Source organism: Arachis hypogaea, chromosome 2, assembly GCF_003086295.3.
Source record: "Arachis hypogaea cultivar Tifrunner chromosome 2, arahy.Tifrunner.gnm2.J5K5, whole genome shotgun sequence".
Classification (NCBI taxonomy): domain Eukaryota; kingdom Viridiplantae; phylum Streptophyta; class Magnoliopsida; order Fabales; family Fabaceae; genus Arachis; species Arachis hypogaea.
Window position 1 is genome coordinate 81,901,247 of NC_092037.1, and position 6,146 is coordinate 81,907,392.

General features: G+C 39.9%; 1 non-coding gene across 1 annotated transcript; it reads left to right on the plus strand.

Moving 5' to 3' along the window:
- Positions 1-5,726: 5,726 nt before the first annotated feature.
- Positions 5,727-5,834, plus strand: LOC112766471 (small nucleolar RNA R71). Its single transcript, XR_003184390.1, has one exon. It is a non-coding gene; the product is annotated as a small nucleolar RNA R71 (small nucleolar RNA).
- Positions 5,835-6,146: the final 312 nt, after the last annotated feature.

The following is a 6,146-nucleotide window of genomic DNA, read 5'->3' on the forward strand; positions in this document are numbered from 1 at the left end:
GTACAACAAGTAGTGTAATAAAAGAGGAATTAAAGAAATACTTACAATGAGATAGCAAAATCCAAGAACAAAATTAAAGTATAAAATGCTACATTGAAACCCTAATTAAAACCCTAAGAGAGAAAACCTAAAACTAAACTACCCTAAAACTATGATACTAAACTCCTCTATGAAGTATGATAGTGTATGGTATGATATATAGTTGGTTCCCCCTTCAAATATGCTCCAAAGCCTTCAAAAATGGGCCAAAAAGCCCTCAAAATACGAGTCCACGTGTAATTTTAATGGAGGCACGCGCTGGTACCTGTGCGTCCACACAGGTCTGTGCATGGGCACACTTGCTGATTTTCTTCCTGTGCATGGGCACAGACCTGTGCGTCTGCAGAGGTCCTGATTTCCATTCTGTCTTGAGCATGGAAATAGCCTGTGCATGGGCACAGGTCCTAATTTTTACCCTGCCCTGTGCGTGGGCACAAGTGCTGTTTTTGACCCTTGTGCGTGGGCACAGAAACTGTGCGTGGGCACAGGCTGAGATGCTTTTCTCCTTTGTTTTCTTCATGTTTTCTCCCTTTTTGCATGCTTTCTTCCACTTCTACCAACCCATTCTTGTTGCCAATTGGTTCTAGCCTATACCACGAAGGTTCTAACCTCACGGACTCGGCCTGTGGATCAGAGACCCAAGAGACTATACTTCGGCTGTTGTCCAATGACTACGTTGAACATCATGTAGACCGCTTGTGGTTGTCAGGCACGCGGATCTTGGCTAAGTGAGTAACGAAGATATTGGGTGATTATCACGGATCACCCCTTCATTCTGACTTAACTGAATTGAGTACGAGAGTATATCTTGGAGAAGAAGTAAGCATGAATTGAAAGAGAAACAATAGTACTTGCATTAATTCATGAAGAATAGCAGAGCTACGCACCTTAATCTATGAGGTGTTAAAACTCCACCGTTGGAAAATACATAAGAGAAAATAGCCTAGGCATGGCCATGAGACCAGCCAAGCATAAAGTTGATCAAAAGATCAAAAAAGGATCCAAAGATTAAATACAATAGTAAAAAGTGCTATTTATACTAAACTAGTTACTAGGGATTACAGAAATTAAGTAACTAAGTGTAGATAGTGCAGAAATCCACTTTTGGGCCCACATGGTGTGTGCTTGGGCTGAGCATTGAGCTTTACACGTGCATAGGCTTTTTCTGGAGTTAAACGCCAGCTAGGATGCCAGTATGGGCGTTTAACTCCCGTTCATATGCCAGTTTTGGTGTTTTACACCAAAAAGAGTTTCTGGTGGGCGTTTTAACGCCAGTTTGGGCCATCAAATCTCGGGCAAAGTATGGACTATTAAACATTTCTGGAAAGCCCAAGATGTCTAATTTCCAACGCAATTAAGAGTGCACCAATTGGGCTTTTATAGTCCCAGAAAATCCACTTCGGGTGCAGGAGGGTCAGAATCTAACAGCATTTGCAGTCCTTTCTCAGCCTCTGAATTAGACTTTTGCTCAGGTCCCTCAATTTCAGCCAGAAAATACCTGAAATTACAGAAAGACACACAAACTCATAGTAAAGTCCAGAAATGTGATTTTTGCATAAAAACTAATAAAAATATAATAAAAAGTAACTAAAACATACTAAAAACTACCTAAAACAATGCCAAAAAGCGTATAAATTATCCGCTCATGACAACACCAACATTAAATTGTTGCTTGTCCCCAAGCAACTAAAAACAAAATAGGATAAAAAGAAAAGAATATACAATAAATTTCAAAATATCAATGAAGCTTAGTTCCAATTAGATGAGCGGGACTAATAGCTTTTTTCTTCTTAACAGTTTTGGCATCTCACTCTATCCTTTGAAGTTCAAAATAATTGGCATCCATAGGAACTCAGAATTTAGATAGTGTTATTGATTCTCCTAGTTTATCATGTTGATTCTTGAACACAACTACCTTATGAGTCTTGGCTGTGACCCTTAGCATTTTGTTTTCCAATATTACCACCGGATACATAAATGCCACGGACACATAACTGGGTGAACCTTTTCAGATTGTGACTCAGCTTTGCTAGAGTCCCCAGTTAAAGGTGCCCAGAGTTCTTAAGAATACTCTTTTGCTTTGGATCATGACTTTAACCACTCAGTCTCAAGCTTTTCACTTGGACCTTCATGACACAAGCACATGGTTAGGGACAGCTTGATTTAGTCGCTTAGGCCAGAATTTTATTCCTTTGGGCCCTCCTATCCATTAATTCTCAAAGCCTTGGATCCTTTTTACCCTTGCCTTTTAGTTTAAAGGGTTATTGGCTTTTTCTGCTTGCTTTTTCTTTATTTTTCGCCATTTCTTTTGCAAGCTTTATGTTTTTCACTATTTTTTCTTGCTTCAAGAATCAATTTTATGATTTTTCAGATTATCAACAATATTTCTCTTTTTTCATTATTCTTTCAAGAGCCAACAATTTTAACATTCATAAACTTTACTATAAAAAATATGCACTGTTCAAGCATTCATTCAGAAAACAAAAAGTATTGCCACCACATCAAAATAATTAGACTATTTTCAGGATAAATTTTGAAATTCCTATACTTCTTGTTCTTTTGCAAATAGAAACATTTTTCATTTAAAAAAGGTGAAAGATTCATTGAACATTCATAACTTTAAGACATAGACTCTAAACACTAATGATCATGTAATAAAGACAAAAACACAGACAAAACATAAAGCATAGAAACGAAAAACAGAAAAATAAGATCAAGGAAATTAAAGAATGCGTCCACCTTAGTGACGTTGGCTAGTTCTTCCTCTTGAAGATCCTATGGAGTGCTTTAGCTCCTCAATATCTCTTCCTTGCGTTTGCTGCTCCTCCCTCATGTCTCTTTGGTCCTTTCGGATTTCATGGAGGATAATGGAGTGCTCTTAGTGCTCCATCCTTAGTTGCTCCATGTTGGAACTCAAATCTCCTAAAGAGGTGTTGAGTTGCTCCCAATAGTTGTGTCGAGGGAAATGCATCCCTTAAGGTATCTCAGGGATGTCTTGATGAGGGACTTCCTCATGCTCTTGTTGAGATCCATGAGTGGGCTCTCTTGTTTGCTCCATCCTATTTCTAGTGATGGGCTTTTGAGATGAATCTCTCCATCTCCAATGACTCGGGGTTGGAAGCAACTGCCTTCCCTTTCCTCTTCCTAGAGATTTCTCTGGCCTTAGGTGCCATTACTGGTTATAGAAAAATAAAAAGCAGAGCTTTTTTCCACACCAAACTTAAAAGGTTTGCTCATCCTCGAGCAAAGAAGAAAAAAAGGATGAGAAGAAGAAGAATTGGAGGAGATGGAGGTGTGTGAATGGTTCAGCCAAGGAGGTTAGGAAGTGTTTGTGATGTGTGAAAATGAAGGTGGTAAGGAGGGGTATTTATAGTGTAAGAGAGAGAGGGAATCCGTGTGGAAAGGGGTGGGTTTGGGAGGAAAATGTTTTGAATTTGAATGGTGAGATAGGTGGAGCTTTATGATGGGTTGTTGGGAAATAGTGAATGGATGTGAGTGGTGAAGAGATTATGGGGAAGAGGGTGAATGGTGATTGCGGAAGAGTGTTATGGAAAGGTGTGAAGAGGAGAGAGTGTGAGTTGGGGTAGGTGGGGATCCTGTGGGATCCACAGATCCTAAGGTGTCAATGATTTCTCATCCCTGCACCTTTCTGGCGTTTAAACGCCTTCTGTGTGCCATTTTTAGTGTTAAACGCCAGGCTGATGCTCCTTTCTGGCGTTAAACGCCAGTCTGGCTGCCAATTCTGGCGTTTAACATCCAGAATGCTGCTAGACTAGGTGTTAAACGCCCATTCTGCTATCCTTATTGACGTTTAAATGCCAGTAAGCCTGTCCTCCATAGTGTGCTGTTTTTGATGCTATTTTTTATTCCGCTTTAATTCTACAGCTATTTTTGTGACTTTCACATGATCATCAACCTAAAGAAAACATAAACTAACAGTGGAAAATGTAATGAAAAAGTAATTAACATGATAAATAAAATTGAGTTGCCTTCCAATAAGCGCTTCTTTAGTGTCAATAGCTTGACAGGATCGGAAGCTCTTATAGAGCTTTACAGATGCTCAGAGAATGATTGTGGCCTCCCAACACCAAACTTAGAGTTTGAATGTGGGGGCTTTGCTTGACTCTGTATGGAGAGAATTGGATGAAGTTTTTCATGATTCTTCTCCATGTTTACAGAAAAAAATCCTTGAGCCTTAAACACAAGGTAGTCCTCATTCAATTGAAGGACTAACTCTCCTCTTCCATATCAATCACAGCCCTTTGTGGCTAGGAAGGGTCTTCCAAGGATGATGGATTCATCTTCATCCTTTCCAGTGTCTAGGATTATGAAGTCAGAAGGGCTGTAGAGGCCTTCAACCTTCACTAAGACATCTTCTACTAGTCCATAAGCCTGTTTCATTGATTTGTCTGCTGTCTCTAGTGAGATTCTTGCAGCTTGTACCTCAAAGATTCCTAGTTTCTCCATTACAGAGAGTGGCATGAGGTTTATACCTGACCCTAGGTCACACAGAGCCTTCTAAAAAGTCATGCTGCCTATGGTACAAGGTATTAAGAACCTTCCGGGATCTGGTTTTTTCTGAGGTAATGTCTGCTGAACCCAGGCATTCAGTTCACTGATGAGAAATGGAGATTCATCCTCCCAAGTCTCATTACCAAATAACTTGGCATTCAGCTTCATGATTGCTCCTAGGTATTGAGCAACTTTTTCTTCAACAATATCTTCATCTTCTTCAGAGAAAGAATACTCATCAGAGCTCGTGAATGGTAATAGGAAGTTCAGTGGAGTCTTTATGGTCTCTATATGAGCCTCAAATTCATTTGGTTCCTCATTAGGGACTTCCTTATTGGCTAGTGGGCGTCCATTGAGGTCTTCCTCACTAGAATTCACTGCCTCTTCCTCCTCTATAGGTTCGGCCATTTTGGTTATATTGATGGCCTTGCACTCTCTCTTTGGATTCTCTTCTGTATTGCTTGTGATAGTACTAGGAGGAGTTTTAGTAACTCTTTTACTCAGCTGACCCACTTGTGCCTCCAAATTTCTGATGGAGGACCTTGTTTCAGTCATAAAATTGAGAGTGGCCTTAGATTAATCAGAGACTATGTTTGCTAAGCCAGAGGGGCTCTGCTCAGAGTTCTCTGTCTGTTGCTGAGAAGATGATGGAAAAGGCATGCTATTGCCAAACCTATTTCTCCCACCATTATTATTATTGAAGCCTTGTTGAGGCTTCTGTTGATCCTTCCATGAGAAATTTGGATGATTTCTCCATGAAGGATTATAGGTGTTTCCATAGGATTCTCCCATGTAATTCACCTCTTCCATTACTGGATTCTCAGGGTCATAAGCTTCTCCTTCAGAGGAGGCTTCTTTGTACTGCCAGATGCAGCTTGCAATCCAGTCAGATTCTGAGAAATCATATTGACTTGCTGAGTCAATATTTTGTTCTGAGCCAATATGGCATTTAGAGTATAAATCTCAAAAACTCATTTCTTCTGAGTCATCCCATTACTCACAGGATTTCTTTCAGAAGTGTACATGAACTTATTATTTGCAACCACCTCAATGAGTTCCTGAGATTCAGTAGGGGTTCTCTTCAGATGAAGAGATTCACCAGAAGAGTGGTCTAATGACATCTTAGACAATTCAGACAGACCATCATAGAATATATCCAAGATGTTCCATTCTGAAAGCATATTAGAAGGACACCTTCTGATCAATTGCTTGTATCTTTCCCAAGCTTCATAGAGGGATTCACCTTCTTTCTGTCTGAAGGTTTGGACGTCCACTCTAAGCTTGCTAAGCTTTTGAGGTGGAAAGAACTTGGCCAAGAAAGCAGTGACCAACTTATTCCAAGAGTTCAAGCTTTCTCTAGGTTGTGAGTCTAACCATATTCTAGCTTTGTCTCTTACAGCAAAGGGGAAAAGCATAAGTCTGTAGACCTCAGCATCAACCATATTGGTCTTAACAGTATCACAGATCTGCAAGAATTCAGCTAAGAACTGATGAGGATCTTTCGATGAAAATCCATGAAACTTGCAATTCTGCTGCATTAGAGAAACTAATTGAGGCTTAAGCTCAAATTTGTTTGCTCCAATGGCAGGAATTGA